The sequence below is a fragment of the Electrophorus electricus genome, chromosome 16 (assembly GCF_041902795.1).
Source record: "Electrophorus electricus isolate QZ-2024a chromosome 16, ASM4190279v1, whole genome shotgun sequence".
Lineage (NCBI taxonomy): Eukaryota > Metazoa > Chordata > Actinopteri > Gymnotiformes > Gymnotidae > Electrophorus > Electrophorus electricus.
Genome location: NC_137512.1, coordinates 2,515,883 through 2,535,866, shown reverse-complemented (window position 1 = coordinate 2,535,866; position 19,984 = coordinate 2,515,883). Strand labels below are relative to the sequence as shown.

The 19,984-nt window shown below is 37.7% G+C and overlaps 2 long non-coding RNA genes across 2 annotated transcripts; both read left to right on the top strand.

The window, feature by feature from the left end:
* The first annotated feature begins 11,247 nt into the window (after positions 1-11,247).
* Positions 11,248-12,395, top strand: LOC145651766 (uncharacterized). The gene is made up of 4 exons (XR_014117729.1): positions 11,248-11,335; positions 11,555-11,938; positions 12,076-12,195; positions 12,356-12,395. It is a non-coding gene; the product is annotated as an uncharacterized LOC145651766 (long non-coding RNA).
* LOC145651767 (uncharacterized) lies at positions 12,396-13,183 on the top strand. Its single transcript, XR_014117730.1, has 3 exons — positions 12,396-12,478; positions 12,569-12,618; positions 12,775-13,183. It is a non-coding gene; the product is annotated as an uncharacterized LOC145651767 (long non-coding RNA).
* The last annotated feature ends 6,801 nt before the right edge of the window (positions 13,184-19,984 follow it).

Here is a 19,984-nt window from a genome sequence, read left to right as displayed (position 1 = left end):
TTATATATGTGTAATATTTAGCAGGATATTAAGGGTTATACACATCGGTCTACTTTTGTACAACACTGTCTTCATTATGCATGTCTGTTGCATGCTGTAGATATTCACTACCACCATGGTGTGCTGGTCATTAGCATGGGTCTGGCACTGGCTGTGTCTGTAGTCTGGAATCTCACTGTTTGCTCCAGCAGCTGGACAAGGAAGAGCTGCAAATGTGAGTTAATTCAGGTCAACAAAACTGTCAGTGATTTATTATCACTTGGTTGAATATCTGACATGTGTTCCCTTTTTTCATGACTTTCAAGGCAAAATATCTCAGTCAGACAACATCAAAGAGGGAGAGAGACCACAAGGCCAGCTATGTTACTTTATGCTTGTTTCACTGTACCTGGATCAGTTTTAATTTAACCAAATTCACCCAGTTGAGTTGCACTTTTTACTTTGTTACCTACTGGGCTGCAACACAACGTCCCTTGTTTGTGTGAAAAGGATCCCGGTACTAAAGAGTTCTGTTATGCTGCATTACAGGTCTCTGAGGACAAGATGCAGAAAACAGGGCATCAAGAAAATGAGTACACCCATGTGAGATTCTGGCCTGTTTGAGTGCAGGCCAGTTATATCACAAAACAGGCAAACTCATTTGGTTCAGTGATAAATCAGTCATTCTCAACTACACCATCATTCACAAAAACAAAGTTCTCAGATGGAGACACCTGTAATTCATCCTACAAAATCAGGCCCTGTTCAGACACACCACACTCTCCCGTCTGCTCTGTGAGAGAGAAAACATTGTCTGTCTGTACATGGCTCAGTTCACCAACAAAAACAGACATATGTCCAGACAACTTGTGTTTACACTTGATGTATATGTGGATAATCCCTGTCTCTATTGTCATGCATGCCCAAGTGTACTTAAGTTGTACAACACAAGTGCCAACACAAGCCAACCCCTGACCCTTATGTTTCTATTTTGATAATAACATGGCCAAGTTTTCAGAGTAAAGGTTAAGGGCCTGTGAATTTGTAAATATTATTATTAATCTAAATTAACTTTATTTGAATAACTTGTGTGTCATTTTCTAAATTAATGAATATTATATGAATACACACAAAAACATGTATGAATGTGGGCATAAGGTAAGTTAGCAAATATTAATTAATTTAAAATAATAATTTATTAATGTAAATAGCCTTGGAGAGTTACAGATCAAAATAGATTTTTATGAGAAAGGCTATTCCTTTATAAAACACTTGTGGCTGTTATAGAAGAGAAAGCTTCTATGATGATCACTTTATTTAAAGAAAAACAATGTTGAACTAGATCATAACTATGTGTATACTAATCATTAAATATGAGCACCACTTCTAAATGTGATTGGGGCCTGATTTCCTGTTGGTTAGTCTTGCTACTCTATAGGAAATAGAAGTGCAGATAATGATCTCTAACCCGAAACAGGGTGGTGGAGGGGTGCTGGTTGGATTATATTTGACCAGAGGAGCTCGACCCAAACCACTGAGTTCTATCACCTTATTCAGCCTCACATAGTGCTGCCTGAAAACTTAAATAAACCTTACAAACATATAATGAGTATAATAATGAATCACTATTTGCCAGTATGTGTTTTTGCCACTGGATTATTTATTCTGTCATGTTTGAAAACTGCTCCATGTACATCTAACATCTAAATTATAAAGGAACACAAGGTTGATTGATATTAATTACATACATTACACAGTGGAAAGCTATATAAAACAATAAAAACAGAAACACCCAAGTTATAAAGGTAGAAAATACCAGATTGTACACTTGTCTGTGTAATGTAGATATTATGTTATAAGGGCACTCATACTCTTCTCCTGCAAAATGTGTTTTTAACTTGTGAATGTAACAGGCTAACACAACTTAGATCTTTTGTCATTGATTCTTTTTAAAAACTTTTGCTTCAGGTTATAACTGGTACTTGTTTGATCAAGTTACAATGATCTTTTTATTCCTCTATAAAATATGTACAGATTTTACAGTTTAAAAACGTTTCAGATTATTCTCTTTTATGAAGTGTTTTGGGAGTTGTTTTTTGGTCACTAATGCATCATGAACAGAGGGCACTATAGTAGAATTTCTGATTTTACAATAAATGCCTATTAAGATCGACGTCCCCCAGCCAATGAGAATTTATCTCTGGATTAAAGCAGATTGATCAATTTCTCAAAGCTGACACTGAATTATATTGGCCATGACATCCAGAGTTAAACCAAACAGAGCCTGACAGTGCAGGAATAGCATGATTCTATAACTTTGATCACTTTGTCTCAAGTACAGTGCCAAACTTTGTTTACTTCACTGTTTAGCTGCTTTCTGAGAGAATGGTGTGAGAACACAGTTTTAGACCTTGTGATCACTATAAATATAGACAGGAAAAAAACCCACAAGTTTAGACTGATATACAATTCCTATATGCAAATACAGAGGTTAAACTTTTTAAAGTAAAATATTCTAATGCTTAGTGTCATGAAATACATACAAAAACAAAACAGTGCTACAATAATACATTTCCAGTAATATGGGAGCTCCTATATTAACCTTGTACTAGCAGACACCAAAATGGCTGTAAATGACAAATACCAAAAAATTCTGCAAAAACACTAAAGACCCATAACAATAAAACATAGTAAGTGCATTTACAAGGAGATTTACATTTACAGCAACATAATCCCCCTAAATAATCTTGTCTATCTAATACAGATATTACATTATGAGGACACTTATACTCTCCTCCTGACAAATGTGTTTTTAACTCTTGAGTGCTTCAGGCTCACAAACCTTAGAGCTGTCACAGTACAATCAATGTTTTACAATCAAGGCCAAATAAGATAGACAAGACCTCAAAACAATCCCCAGCCAATGAGAATTTATCTCTGGATTAATACAGATTGGTGCATTTATCAATTTCTCAGAGTTGACATTGAATTATATTGGCTAGGACATCCAGAGTTAAACCAAATAGAGCCTGACAGTGCAGGATAGGATTATTTTATAAGAGAATGATGTGAGAACAGAGTTTTAGACTTTGTGATCACAGTGAATATGCACATAGGAAAAAAAAAAACTATACAAACTTAGACTGATAGTGTCTGATAACACACTTCCTGTATGAAAATGCAGTGTGGAGAAATCTTTTAAACTAAAATATTCTAATACATAAATTAAGAAAACACTACTACAATAATAAACTTGTATTCTGCAAAAACACCCAAGACCCATAACAGTAAAAGTTAGTAAGCGCAATTACAAGGAGACTAACACAGCAACAAGTTACTTTGCATAAGAATATAAGGTAAACTGTAAAAAAAAATTGTTACTTTTTATAAAAAAGACATAATCATTAAAAGAAATAACTATATATAAAGATCACATGTAAATGCATAAATGATCATAACTGAAGTTTACATAAGGTTTACGTACATGTGGAAGTAGAGAGAATGATTTGCCAGAGTAGTGTATATAGTCTGATATGAAATGAAACTGTTCAATGTAACATTAAGTCAAATTTCAAAGGCATATTTATTTATATAGAACATTTTACAATGGCCATCGTCACAAAGCACTGTTACAGATGTCCGAGTCCCCAGTGAGCAAGAAAAAACTCTTAAAGAGTGAAAAGATGAGAGGAACCCAGACTCGAAAGAGGAGCCCATCATCCTCTGCTCAACACCGGCCATCCCAACAGGAACACAATAAGCAATAAACAACAAAATCAGTAATAAGAATAAGTCAGTAACAGAAGTCTATTCCAGGTTTAAAGGACTGCTAGTCTGGGTAGGATGAGTGTAAGTGAGTTTAAAACCCATCTGGCACAGAAACCACCCAGGAAAAGTCCCCCAGTCAGAATAGAGCTTCTCTTTCTTGGGAGGAGGGGCATAAAAGGGGAAGTGGTCAGGATGTGGGAGGAGCCACAGCCACCAAAAGTAACTGTGAAATACACTACAAATTTGTCCAAACTCTTTATGGAAAAGGTAAGGCTTCTCAATGGTCAGAAGTTACAGAGCCCAAATGACCTCTGGTGGCCAAACAGCCTATAAGGGGAAAAAAAAGACAGAACAGAATCTTACAAGTTTTGATGGCCAATGAGATTTTCACTTATGAGGCATAACATAAAATGAGCCTTTCACTCATGAAAGCTGTGATTAAAAATCAGGGTTATTCTATCAAATATCGATTTCTTGACTTATTCTAAGTTGAAATATTAGTATCGTGTTGTTTATAAACGAATATGAGCTTGTTTTCTTTGCATTATTTGTGGTCTGAAGTTTCTGTAACTATTTTGTTATTTTGACCATTAGTCATTTTCATTAAAAAAAAAAAAAGCTCTAAAATACAATATTTTTATCTGAAATTTGGAAGAAATGTTGCCAGTAGGTTATAGAATAAAACAAAACTGTTCAAACTGGTCAAACACACACCCATCAAATGTAAAAGTAGAAAAACCAATAATCTTGTAGTGGTCTCTTATTTTTTTCAGGCGCTGTATATACGTATATGTATGAATGCGTGTGTGTGTGTCCAGTGACAGTCTGTGCTCTGTCCTAGTCTTACCCACCTCCTCTTGCCTTGCACCCAGTGTGCTACCCCAGGGCTGTGTGCAAACTGCCTGCCACTTCTCACTGGTGTGTGAGCGATTTGATTGTACAAGCTGATTTCTGTCTAAAGTGTCCTTGGGTTTGAGAAAGTTGCTATAGAAATGTAAATAATAATAATAATAATAATATTGTTATTGTTTAAAAAGCCATATACAAGTAACATTGAGCAGGAAGGGGCGGACACATGTGCGGAGAAGAATGAGATTTAATAAAGGCAAATCCAAAATCAGAGTCATTAAGGCAGTCCAGGGTCAAAGAGCTGACACAGAGAATATTGGGATGGATGATTACAAGACAAGGGCTCGGATAAATGACGGCAAACAGGGGAAGCAGGCTAAAACAAGATGCTAGGAAAACTAAGGGCAAGGAAACACAAAGGCTAGCAAAACTTGGGGCTAGGATAAACACAGGCGCAGAATACAATGAAACAAAACCATACAAAATAAACATGAAAACGCAATGAACAGCAAAACACTGGGATCAAGACATGGTTTAAATACAGGAACTTAACAAGACTAGAAATGAAGGACAGTGTAACGGTCAGTAATTTGCGTACTGCCCCCTTAAGGTACATTTATGTAAAAGGCATGTGCACGTAGGCCACGCAGAAGAGTTTTTGTTTTGTACTGCGCATCTCGGACATTGCTCGACCCAGCTCTTCACTTATCATTATTTACTTAGTAACGCATTATGAGCTTTGGATGATTTACGACTCATGTCACGAGCCTATGTCACGTGACGAATAAACCAGCATGTTTACTACTAAACTGAGTGAGTCTGGTCCACATCTCCTCCACTTGCTTCACAGAACTTCTCTCTACCTGTCCCAAAGCTTTGCTCATCTGGGTTGGAGTCTAACTAAAATAACCCTAACTCCTAACGTTACAACTGGCACCTGAACATTTCTCTTTTCACTCCCTGGACCTGGTCGCGTCAGTCAGTACAAACTTTACCAACATTCACCCTGCTGCACGGAATGGTGGTCGGATGCATTTTTGTGTATTTTCTATTTCGCTCTGTGGGGGCACAGAACAGCCTCGCGTGAAGCACATTTAAACTGAATAAACGATAATATTCGGACGGTGGATTGAGCTAGATTTTTTGTGTTTACTTTGAACTGTTTTGTGCTTCCAGTGGACATTTACTTTTCCCTACTGTGTGAGGATAAGGTCCTTGCGAACCTTTACTAAAATGGACGTCACAAACAGCAGCCCTCAGCTCCTCTCCACATCGGATTGTTGAGAGCAGTTCCAAGAAGGTTTGGGTAAATTGGACTGAAATTACTCACAAGCTATGAATTTGAAATATCAGTTCCATTGTAATATCTGTGTAATATCACTGTGGTTGCTGTTTCTGTACTGTACTTTGACTATATTCTGAGAATTTACATGTACATGTTGTTTGTTCATGCATCAGCCTGTAACTGAAAACAGTGACCATTTTTTTTATATTTGCACACAAAATGGCAACTTACTCAGGTTTACATTTTGATTCAGACATATTACCTGTAAACTCTGTGACTGACCATGAGCGTGCAGTACCATGACTGACTAGAGCAGAGCTTAAAACACAAGTCAGGCTGTTAAAAGCTAAAATAGCTAGGTTACAAGACAGCCTGGATGACATTGATGATGCACAGACGACACTTCTGAGTCATTGGGAGAAAGTAATTAATCAGACACATGCTCCCTGTGCCACTTCTCAAACCCCTAACCCTCCAGTTGCTACTTCCACCCCACTTTATACTGATTTGTCTTGCCAGGCCCCGATCTCCTGTCAGCCCATGACAGTTGATATTAACCAGCTTCAAAGCTCAGCCTACAGTCTACATTATTCACTGGAACTAAGTCAAGCAGCCAGAGTACTCACTACTGTCCTTCATCGAACAAAACTGGAACCCCCAGTATTCAGCGGTGATAGTGAGATGCAACCAGAAGAATGGCTGTAGCAGCTGGAAATTTACAATTCTTCTCTTGCTTTGAATGATGACCAATTGCTGCTTGAACCCCCGAGATTCCTTACTAAGGAGCCTCTTAGAAAGCACCTAATTTCATGGGACCAGTTCTGTGACTGAGGTTTTTCTTTCAGCTGACCTTCAAGAACGCATTCTATGAGGTATACTGGACCGTTTCCAATTACCCAGGGGACCCTTTCCTACCTTTGTTGCTCATATGCTCAATGAGTTTGACAAACTAAGGTGCCCACCACCAGGACAGGAAAAAGTTACTATTATCTGCTGATGAGCTCTCGAAAAATAGAGTTGCAATCTATGGCATGACTATCTCCTCTGTAGTTGACTTACTAATGCGTGCCCATGAGCTGCACTCTGCACTTGGCCCATGCTATCCATTCCAGCCCCAAGAACAGTATATACGTAAGCCTGTGAAAAATAGAGTTTGCTTTAACTGTTCTTTACCTGGTTATACATCTTGCAGCTGTCCTAACTGTAATGTTGTTCCAAACAGAGATTGAAAATGCTCAGAAGCAAATGGAAGGTGAATCTCACCATGTGGATTGTAGTGACACAAAAAGTAGTGCTAATGAAAGAGGGAGAAAACAAACCAACAAACAGAGGAGGGAGGACATTTCACAGAGGCAGCCCTCCCTCCAGATCCTAAACTTGCCTCAATCAAATCTTGATTCTTCACATGACCCACCCAGTTTAGGTCATGTGGAAGACATTTCTTTTAATGCATTCTGGAACATGCCACTGAGAGTGAAAGTCAACCTTAACGCTAAAGCACTAGATGCTACGATTGACACAGGCGCTTCACTGTCGGCCATACGGACAGACCTTATTGACCAGTCTAACTGCAATACTCAAGCCATGGGCAGCTCCACCATTTCAACTTGCAGATGACACTTGCTGTAATCTGGATGGGATTGTATGGCTGATCATTGGCTTTATGGGTAAATGTTTCTATCACTGCTTTTTCATTCTCCCAGCCCTCTCCACCCCTTTCATCTGGGGAATGGATTTCATGTTATGAGCATCTGTTAGCATTCACATCCCTTCTAGAACCATTGTGTTTGCTGATGGGCCTCCTGGATTTGATGACACAGACATCATGGATATCTGTGAAGGAGGAGATCTAATGAGCATTGTTGCACCACCGTTAATGCTCAGTGACAAAGTGAATAGTTCCTGCTTAGAAACCGTAGATAAAGCCAAACTAATGAGTCTTCTGGAAGAATTCAGCCTATTGTTTGATGGGCACCTAGGTCATACCGATCTGATGGAGCATGTGATTATTACAGGGGCCACAAAACCAATCAACCTGCCCCGGTATAGTTTCTCTCCCACAAATAAAAGGATCATTGAGGAGCAAATCTAAAAGGTGTTTTAAGACAGAATTATTAAGCCAGCATCCAGTCCATGGGTGGTTATTGTTAATCGTCCCAGATCGGAACCAAGATTTTGCGTGGACTACTGTGGCCTTAACCAACTAACAGTCAGACTCATACCCACAACCTAGGGTTGATGAATCTCTAGATTTCCTTGCCAGAGGGAGTTTTCTTACCAAGTCTCTGTAGAGGATGAGGCAAGTCTCTGTAGAGGAGGAGTCCAGGCCTAAGATGGCTTTTATCTCCCACTGTGGTCTATTCCAGTTCTCCCATTCAGCCTCTGTAACGCTCCTGCAACGTTCCAGAGGCTAATGAGCAACGTTCTTGCTGGACTCGTATACAAGTGCTGCACAGTTGGATGACATCGTTGTTGCCTCACCGACATTCGAGCAACACCTGGCCGACATGCGAGAAGTGCTGTCCAGACTTGAATTAGCAGGTCTCTCTTTAAAAATGGTGAAGAGTCAGTTCTGTCTAAAAGAGCTCAATTTCCTTGGGTACTGTGTTACCCTGTCAGGAATTCTACCAGACCTAGACAAAGTGAAGGCTGTGGCTGACTTTAAAACTCCATGCATGGTGAGACATGTGAGGCAATTCCTATGTCTTGCAAGCTACTATCATCGCTTCACTAAAGACTACAGATGTCCTGCTGAGCCCCTATTTGAACTCACAAAACTGGACACTCAGTTCCTCTGGGATGAAAAATGTGAAGCTGTCATGAGCTTCGTGAAGGGTTGTCTGATTTCAGCACCTGTTTTGATGTTCCCTGATTTTGGCCACTCCTTCTTCATTCACATGGATGCTTCTGATGCAGGCCTCAGTGCAGCTCTAATGCAGAAAGACAAGGATGGTTGGGATGTGACAGTTGCATACGCTAGTCATACTCTACGCAAGGCTGAGAAACCATGCTTTACCCCTGAAAAGGAATGTTTGACTGTCATCTGGGCACTGGAATACTTCAGGCCATATATTGAAGGTCTTCATGTGACCGTCTTCACTGGCCATAGTAGCCTGAAGTGGTTGATGTCATGGCCCAACCCATCGGGTAGACTTGCTAGGTGGTCACTAAGACTCCAGGACTTTGACTTCAATGTAATCCACAAGCCTGGGACAAAGAGCAAAGTGCCTGATGCTCTGTCTCATCAAAAGTTGTTTGCCCACTTGTCTTTGAGAAATGCTCTGCTGAAGTACTATCATGGCCACTCACTTAGGGGTCACAAAAACATTAGCCCGGTCGCCGCTCAGATTTTGCTTGCCCACATTACCTATGGCTGTCAAGCGATACGTTTCTTGACAGCTCATAAAACCTAGTCAGAAGAAGCCCGCTGGCCTTATGATTCCCATATGGCCCAAAAAACCATGGGAGTACACTGGAGTGAATTTTGTGGGCCTGCTACCTCACACACTTAGTGGAAATGCATATATTATTGTATTTATTGATTACTTTTCAAAGTGGGTGAAAGTGTCTGCCGTGAGAGAAGCTACTGCTCAGGTCACCACCAACAAATTCACGAGCAACATGGTTTGCACTCATGGTACCCCTACCTACCTTATTTCCAACAGGGGATCTCCATTTGTGAATGACTTCTTTGAACACATCGTGTCTGCATTGGGCACCGAGAACAGGCTGACTACAGCATACCACCCACAAAATAACGCTACAGAGTGTGTCATCCGCTCGTGTGTGGGTGACAGGCACACTTCTTGGGACAGGTTCATATCCCAGATCTGCTTTGCGCTACGTAGTGCACCACAAGAGAGCACAGGATACAGTCCTTCAATGATGCTGGATGGTCGTGAATTTGACACTCCACTCGACCTGATCACACAACCTTCGTCTATTGGTCCGGACAAGCCTGCCATTCCTTACCCAGAGACTTTAACCCCTATATGCGCCAAAGCCCCCTAGCGGGCCTGCGAGAGGGCCGAAACGAGCATACTCAAATAAATTACTTGATAACATAGAATATTCTTAAAGTACAGTACATTTATCAAGATAACATTTTCTTAGGACTAATACAGGTACCTGTTTCTGGGTGTGGACACTACTTCTTTAGCCAATAGGAGTGTACCTAAAAAGTTGCCCCACCCCCCTGCATAACCTTCTATTACAGTCCTAAAGCCTGAAAAGGAAGGCTAACTCACTCACTTAGGCAAGACCTGTTTCAGTCACTGGTGTCTCCCCTCCCTTTCAGTGGGAATTTCAGGGGGAAAACTACAACATTACAAAATTCAACATTTCCACCCATGTAGTCTGTTTTGATGAGCATGATGGGGTAAGGCTGTGGAACAGTGCCCCAGGAAACACCCTGGATTCACTCTGGACTCACATTAAATAAACCAAAGGAATACAAGATTAAATTAATTTACATCAGTGCAGCTCCAGTAGGAGGCAATGTTTACACACCAGGCAAAGCCTTAGACTGACTTCAAAATCAGACAGTGTTTTGATTGACTTATGACTCACCTACAAATATTGGAAATTTATTGAAGTTTATGCTTCTATCTTGAAAATCCAAGGCTTGTATAAATATATTGGCCAATAGCCTCAGTACCAGGCATAGTGAACTGAATATATGCACTTATTCATTAAATACATCTACCTTGTATATGTACATTTACTGTGTAGCATATGTGCTACATATGGTATCAGCAATCATCCAGATTTTCCCCAGTGGTCAATGTCTAATTATATAAATGTCATTGGCTTTATATTTGTAAGCACACTCAGTGACACAGACACATCTGAAAGCTCTGTGGCACCAACGACACCACCAGCGCTTCAGTGGAAATCCTGACTTTAATTTGGCCTGCCAGACAAACCATTTGCAGTTAGCAGTCTAGACCGAGCAGTGATGAACGGTGTTGAAGGTGACGAGTGACAAACTGATGAGGGATGAACAGGGTTGTGAGGGTGAGTGACTAAGTTTGTTTCTCTAGCAAGCAGTTATTAGAGGTCATTGAAACTGAGTGCAGCGAGTTGGTCACAACACCAAATGTTATATATACATTTGGACCACATTATGAGTATAACTGGTGCCATTTTGCTCTAACTTTTCAAACATGCTTTTCTATGTTGTTGCAAAACGCAAGTATAGTTAGAAGCATGCATGTAGGCAGCGTGGGTGGATAGCGAGATGTGTGTTTTATGTTATTGGTTTGATTAAACCATGTCATACTTTGGGGCGTGTTCCATCTAGACTACCTGGAATATAAATTCCCATCTTGCTTCAAGTTTAACCCTGTTCTGCGCTTAAACAAGGATTATAAACAGTGCCATTTTCTTTAGTTAAGAGACATATATTAATAAAAATGGCTTTTCTGAGTTACATTTTCTTACTCATCAATATTTGTAAGTAATTTTATAATGGTTAAGTATGAATGTGTAAATTATTTTGAGTTAATCATTTTTTAAAATTCATTAATTTATTCATTTAATTTAAATGTATTTATTTAAAGAGCAACAACAGGCATCAAATGGAGTTTAAAGACGTTTTAAGGTCACAGTTAAGAGTTCTTGATACATCACCATTTCTTTTTCTGAATTAATGCTCTTAATTTGCTCTTCTAGATATTGTTGAATCTCGTAGAGTACAAGGTCAGAGGATAACCCAGCCCATTACAAAATCACTGGATATTTATAAGGTGCATAAAAAGATTAGAGTGGAAGCTGGAAACACTGCATCTCTGCACTGCTGTGTGTCTAATAATGCAGAAAGTGTATGGTACAAGCAGCCACTGGGAAAACAACCTCGGACTGTGGCCAGGATGTTTAAAATGACTGAACCTACCTTTTACAATGAATTCAAGAATTCTCGTTTCCACATAGAAAAATCTACAAATTGCAGCAAAATGACCATTTTCAACACAGTTCCATCAGATGAAGCAGTGTACTACTGTGGGATTACAACACCATACCCTGTGTTCGAAGTTGGAACCTACTTGATAACAAAAGGTATCAAATCATTTTAATAAACAAAAATGTTGTTTAATGTAAAAAATAAATAAATAAAATGCTTATTTACCCGCCCCGATCTAATGAGCTGTGTTCACTTTATTGGCCTTTTGCTGTTTGTGGCCTAATTCTGATAGGTGTGCATGAGTCTACCACAGCTTCAGAAATATCTAATCCAAGTCCTTCTGATGATTCAGTGACATGCAGATCAACAGTGAACATAAGCAGCATTAACATGACAGCACCAGAGAAGACTGGTAAGATATTATGCATTTTAGTATTTTTCCATTATTTTTAATTCAAAATGTAATGTTTATCATTACTCTGATAACTGGTACCACCACTACCACTACTACTACTACTACTACCAATAATAATAATAATAATAATAATAATAATAATAATAATAATGTACAGCTTCCAAAAGTTCATTGGACTCCACAGTGTTTGGTTTGGGAATGGCTTTGGGCTTCTTTGGAATTCTGATTTTCTTCCTAACTTGTTCCATAATGAGGAGAAGGGAATGTGAAAACTGCAAAAGTAAGTGCCTTTCCATCTGAAAATACATTCAGACACTTTCTGGTTCTGAAAATCTAAACAGTTATGACTTCACCATTTCTGTATAAACAGTAGAAGCTTCTAAAGAAGCTCAGTCAGAGGTGAGACCATCACATGTTCTGGTAAGTTCAGCTGTATATTGCATAAGGAAGGTAATACTCTATATTACAGTAAGAATCCTGGGTATTTCTGGGTTTCCTACTGGTAATAAATTAATAAATTGGTATACTCACTCCTTCAATTTAAGATATACCAGTGTGCCCCCCCTCCATATTCAGGAATCTCATGGTGAAGTGCTGAATTATGCAGCCTTGCAATTTCCCAAGAGGAAAGTCCAAGCTGGAAAAAGGGACACCATCATGCCAGCGGAGTGCATTTACTCCAATGTGTGAACTACATCTGTACTACGACACATCAGCATGAAAAAACCAGCAGTAAACCAGAGCTACAGTGAGATGTTCTGCGAGACTAAAAAGAGTGCGCCCTATGTAGTTAAGACAAAGCACATACATTCTTTAGGTTTTTCCTGACACAAATCAAGATATGTCTTGTCACCAATTTATGATGCACTATATATATTATTATATAATATATATTATTTTTATGTGAACAATACTGAAAGTGTTGCAATGTTCTGAATTGTTGCCAAATCTAAGAAGTATTTTGTTTGTTGTTTATTTGTTTTTTTAAAAGGGAAATTCAGCATTAATCTTAAATTGGTTGCTGACAAGTATAATTAAATGTTAATAAATTACCAAAAGTATTTCAAAAACTATTTGGCTGGCAAATATGATAAACTCCTGCCCTCTCTTCTCAACTTATGACCATGTTTTGATGATGAACTGACAATCCACTTACTCAAACATCTTTGAGCTGTCAAGTGTGGGTCATTGCGTAGTGCCATCTTTGATAGAAATGAGATTATATAGATGAACTGGCAAATTTACTCTGTGTCTCAACAGTTTCTCTAAAGCATGAAACACACACACACACACACACACACACACACACACACACACACTTAATAGAAAAGGCAGTACCGGTAATAAACATTTGTATAAAAAGAAATAATACCCAGAGGTTCAACACTTTTAGGAAAGTGTTTTTGAAAAGGCCTTTTGCTTCTGTAATAGAACTGTAACATTACATTGGAACATATGTCAACTTCTTCAAATAACTCCAGTACTTTCAATGGCATTATTTTTGGGATTTCCTGTTCTTATAGTCCAAAGACAGCCACAAAAAAGAGAGCGAGAGAGAGTGGGCCTTATCTACAGGAAGCACATGCTCATCTAATAAGAAAGCTCTACTGGCTTAATGTGTAGTCTGTGACACTGGGATAAATACATGCTTGTGTAATAAGACAGATCTACTAGGTTAATGTTGTGGGTTTCCAGAACCAAACAGCAAATAATGTAAGAAGCAGAAATATATGTCACTCTAAAACAAAACAATACAGCTTATTTAAGCAGACACCCTGCCACTAGAGAAGTACAGTAATATATTTTAAAAAGTATAATTCACCTGCATACATTGTTTTACTTGGAGACTCTTGGTAGGAGCCCAGGGTGTTGAGAAACTCATTTCATTGATCCGTTCATTTCATTGATCTTATTTCATTGACCCTTCAGCTCTGCACCTCTAAGTTCTTTAAGATAGGCTTCCAAATGACAGTCAGTCTGCAATGCTGAATGTACCAATAATAATGTACAGAATTTTATATAATTGACTTAGATCTCACAAATTAATGTGTAACAGCAGAGTTCAGCACTTCAGAATATACATTGTGGTCAGTCTGGCCTCCCTTTTGCCATCGTCTGGTTTTCCCATTAACGAAATGTAAGGCAGCATAATTAGTCTCTTCAGTGTCGTGGTCCTGTGGGAGCAAATTTAAAAGATAAAACAGATTTAAAAGACAAATTGGATAAAACCACCAGACTGCTGTTGTAAGATAATTGATTGATTCCTACGGTTATGTAGTGAAGATAGATTGTTCCTATGAGAGAACTTTGGCTTGATGAAATCTTCACCTCCTTCCTACCACTCAGGATCCAGTATTCCTCTGGTGCCACAACACATAGTAACAGCCATAAAAACTTCCCTAATTTAGGGATTATCACTCCTGTCTCATCATCTGACTCTTCCCTATGTAATCATAAACCCATGTGGGAATGTATCAGTCCTCTAACAGCCTGTGTATACCCCAAGGAACTATGACCCTAACTTCCATCAGACTCTAATTTAACAGGACAACTGTCAGAATTGTGGAGCAAAGACAGACTTGAATGCCGTATAACACACCATAAAGAGAAATAAGGGTGATCCAAAGGTGTAGTCAAAAAACAGGCAAAAGTCAACATCCAATAAACACATGATAGGCAAACAAATCCAGAGTAGTAACAGGCAATAGAGTGACGCCAAATAATAATAAGGACAGCAACCAGGGAATCTATGCATGATAACAACAGTTCAGAAATATACGGCAAGCAAAACAAGCCTTCACAAAGACACTTAGTAGAAACAGAACTTAAATAGGTTGACACATTTGGGAAAATAAGACACAGGTGAAATCAATAATCTGGGGAATGGGCTCTAACATGGGGTTTGTGGGTAATGTAGTCAGATAAGGACGTAGACTGTTCAGGCTGCATGACAACAACCAACTATTTTTATCCCACATATCATGTTTCATATATTTCGTTATGTTTCACATATTATATTTCACACACACACACACACACACACACACACATAAATATATATATTGTTTGTTTTTTTCCCACAGCTTCACAAAGTGATAACGTAACATTTTTACTGGTGCCTACAATGATGTCAAATGCTTTAATCTTAATATAATACTCCATTAATCTATGGCTATCTTAATATAATCTTCCAATTGTGATTTTTGCTTCTACTATTTGATAATTGTCCATTGTTTTTATTATTCTCTTCATTAATTGTTCATTTTAAATTGACATTATTCATCATAAGAGGTAAGACTGCTGCTTACCTCTTGTTTATTGTAAACAAGTTGTTAACCATTAAGAAATGTATGATTGTTTGTTTTATTATTTTATTGTAATACATTTGTGGTGAGCCTTATTTGAATGCCTTAAAGGATTTCTTTTTTTTCTACCGTGATAACAAAGGCTGTTGAACATGCCTGAACCAAAGCATCCCCTTTGTTTGCATGTACGTGATTAACGTTCGAGACCCGTTTGGTGGACAGTTGAGATGTAACGGGGAGGGAAGCAGAAAAGGAAGGTGATGTGGCTCTGAGTCTGTAAGTTACCAGCCAAAACATCTGCGCAACGAAACCAGAACGTTCCTTAGAAACTAAGCTAAAAGCCTCTTGCTAAGTGATTAAAACAGACTCAAGTTTCATGTTAAATATTGTTTGTTTTTGTTTTTGTTAATTTCTTATCTTTAGTTTGTGTTCATCAGAATTCGCTCAGCACAACCTGTTTTTTATTAAGCAAGCCTGTCTTTCCTTGTGCGGATTTTAACGTTTGGCTGATGATTAAGCATTCTAGAATCATCAACAAAACTAAGAACAGCTGACAGAACCACTGGGACAAAGACTCTCACTTCTCACTGAGCCAGCTCAGGAAATCCAGTTCAGCAGATCAAGGAAAGACAGATGGTTGCATTGTTATCGGCTCACATCGTTCACGCAGCAACGCTGGTGATTCAAGAGTTCTCGTCTAATAGGTCGACGAGAAATAATCACACTGTTGAACTTGTGCCTTTTATGAGATGACACTGAATTGATCTAATCCTTAATAAAATAATAATTTGAATGAATACATTTTCCCTGCTAATCAGCCACATTTACACATCTCAATTTTGATCAACAAAATATTGAGGTGTACATATACCTACTCTTAATTGGTAAAATTATAGCAGGTTTGAGCCATACATGTGTTTTCACATTACCTGACTGGTGCACTTCCTTTTCATAGCACCTTGTTGAAGCATCACTGTAGTGGGACAAAGCAATTTATGACTTCCCACTTCCCTTCTATCCAGTCTGTTTAATAACTACACTTGATAAACTGGAGATAAAATTTAGGAGTAAATATTTCTGTGTTCAGGTGTTGTTGAAGGTTTAGCTACACAACGTTAATAAAGACTCATTACTACAGTGTTCACAGTTTCTCCTTTTCCAGATTAAAACTGATTGAGAAGAAATGACAAGCACACACACTCCCAGAGCTGCTCCCAGGAAGATCACTACAGGATCCAGAGGACTGGCTTTGGTATAAAAATGAACAAAACTCTAAGCAGAAGCACACGTGATAAGATCACAAATGTTCAGGCAGGAAGCTCTACTTTGTGCTGACGACCTCACCATCACAATCATCAAGTGTCACCACTAATCACAATCATTATTTGCTGCAAAAGAGGAATTCTGAAAATACTGTGCACACTTGTTTGTATGATAGGATAATATGTAAAAAATGTAGAAAAAAACCCTTGCTATTTTAATCAATCTGGGCATTTTTTTCTGATTAGCTCTGGACAGCATGATCTGAAAAAATATCAAGCAACATAAGTAAGGCTGTAAGATAGGAATTTTGAAAACACTGCACCAAATGTGTGTGTGTTACAAGATAAGATCATAAATCATATTATTAAAAAAATAACCCTTAGATAACTTTCTGTTTGAACCATTCTGAGCGCTTTATTCAAATAGATCTTAACAGTGTACTCTCAACAAATATTAAGGAATTATAAGCGAAACGGATATCACATTATTCTTAAAATAATAATATTAGCTCTGAATTTACGTGCACATTTAATGCATGGACCTGTTTTCAACAAAGGGACAGGTTTTTTGTAGATTTTATATAAGGATTTAGGTATTATGCATTTTTCATACATTGATAGAAAGGAATAACTAGGCTTGCCTGTTCACATGTGTTTATAATGTCTGGATTCTGTCTATAGTATGTGGGTTCCTCTGTTCCTTCTATACAGAATTCTGTAAATACTAATAATAGCACAGAATGTAGTGCATGGCCGTGTTGTAAACTAAATTTAATTTACAAATAAAGGCATTGTTTTATGACTTTTTCATTGATAAAACACTTGCTAAAATATGTAAACACTTGCTAAACACTTGCTAAAATATGTAAACACTTACTCAGACCCACTGTTGACACATTTCCACTGACATTGTTAATTCTAGATTCCCTTTTTGAAATAACACAGACTATTTAAGATCCCTTAGACATATACAATATAATATACAAGAAATTACCAATAACAGTACCTTTTTATAATATTTTAATTGTAGCATTTTAATAATTCCATTACTTATAAATCTTATAATAGTCTTATATTTGAATAGGAGTAAACTACATCAGACAGTGTAGTCAGTAGTCCTTACATGCACAAATCACATAGTCGCAATATAAAAAAACACAAAATTTGATATATATAATAGAGCACAATCTATATGTACCTGTGTAATACAACAGACTTGAGATAAATTTATTAGGCGATATCATTCAGAAAGAGCAGAGAATGCATGAAATTCTACTATTAAAGACATAGAAGAATTTGTTTATTACCTGTCACAGCTAAAAATGTTCCAGTGGAAAATGTGACTGTATTTCAGGTAGACATTGCACAGAAGTGCATTCCTTCATCTTCAGCTTTTATATGTGGAATTGTCAGAGAAATGCCATTCAAGATACCTTCCAATTTTAATCCTGAACTGAGAAATTCAGGTGAAATTTCAGCATCTCTCTTTTCTAACATTTTTCCAACCTCCTGAGGTATCTCTCCTGATCTTTGTTTGTACCAAATTACAAGATTAATACAAGAGTCATATGGAAATGTGCAGTTAAGTGTAAGAGCTTGTCCAGATTTCACTGAGAAAAACGATGTTTGGTAAAACCCCACAGCTTGAGCCAGAGCTTTAAAAAAAAAGTCACATGCAAAGTCAGATGAAGTCCAACAAGGGAAGAAATAACAAAGGTTTACTGAACTCATAGACTCATCAAATGTGTTCATTTATGATGACTAAAAACATCTGACAATCTGTAGCCCTCTTGTAAAACATCAGTTAAGTTTAAACTTACGTGTTTTGCAAAGAGATAAAATAAGAATCCAGACTGGAGTCAAGTTCAAGTTCAAGTTCAGTTTATTCGTCACATACATAGTCATACACAGTATAACACACAGTGAAATGGTGGAGAGTGCTCTGTCCAAACTGAGGAAGAGAACCAGGGGTGCATAGAGAAAAAAATATATATACAGATAAATATATATATATATATTTATGAGTCATTCTCATAAAGGACATTACTGTTAATGAGGAGACAGCACTGACATTGTTGGCACTTGCTGCAAGATGTTCAAGATGTTCACCTCACTGGGCTCCACAAGTCACGAGATCTCTTAACATTTTCTTTCCACCTACCTGTTTGTAACCCAGTTTGGCCACAAGAAGTCAGTGGTGAAAAGATGTCAAAAAAGCACTCCAGGAGATGTATTGTCTTGTGTTGTCTTGTGTCATTTATACAATGATTACAATTGTAATATGATTAAAATTACAATTACAATGTATTACAATTTATTACAAATTACAATTTAGTTAAATTAAAGAAATTGTAAGAAAATGCAATTGAATCATGATAACTAATTACATATATATTACATATGTAAAGTATTTTTATCCTATCACATTACAGATCTTTAAATAGGCCAAATATATAAATATCAGAGGCAAAAGCAGAGAATAGTAGCTTTTTTCCGGTAGCTACTTGTATATTCATGAATGTTTACTATTCTTGAATAAATACTTTTTGTTGTTTTGTTGTTGTTGTTGTTGTTGTTGTTGTGTCCTCAGTTGTATGTAAACAAGATCATCAATACATTTAGTTTGCAAACTTTCCTTCAAGACCTCTGTGTCCTGGATCACTTAGCATGCTATATTGAGCTAATAGTGTGCTGATAGTGTTAGATTGACTGTCATTGGAGTTCATATGTTTAAATCAGCATAAACACTGCAGAACTGCCTATGATGGTAAACATGATATTATGAGATTATGAGATTAACCAACAATACAGATTTACATCTTGGGCTAAAGCAATAATATGTTTAGTACACAATACATTAAAAAACATTCTAGTTCAGCAGAAATACTTGCAATATACAAAAACAGATATATAGCCACAAATTATTGTGAAGTGGGTGGCATGAAGGAAGCAAGAGGTGAAGTTGAACTAATATTCTTTATTTTCCATAATCTTTAATGTAGCAATGACGAGTCTAGGTAGTCTCCAGGATCGGAGCAGCGTTACACCAACAGACGATCGTGGTTCTGTCCACTAATCCACGATGCCATAAAGGCTGCCAAAGAGCTCTGGTTTACTGCACTGCAGATTACTGCACTGCACAGACACTGCATTTTGTGCTAACAGCAATAAATAGTATTAATAAATGCACTGTATCATATCTTTAGTAATTATAGCACT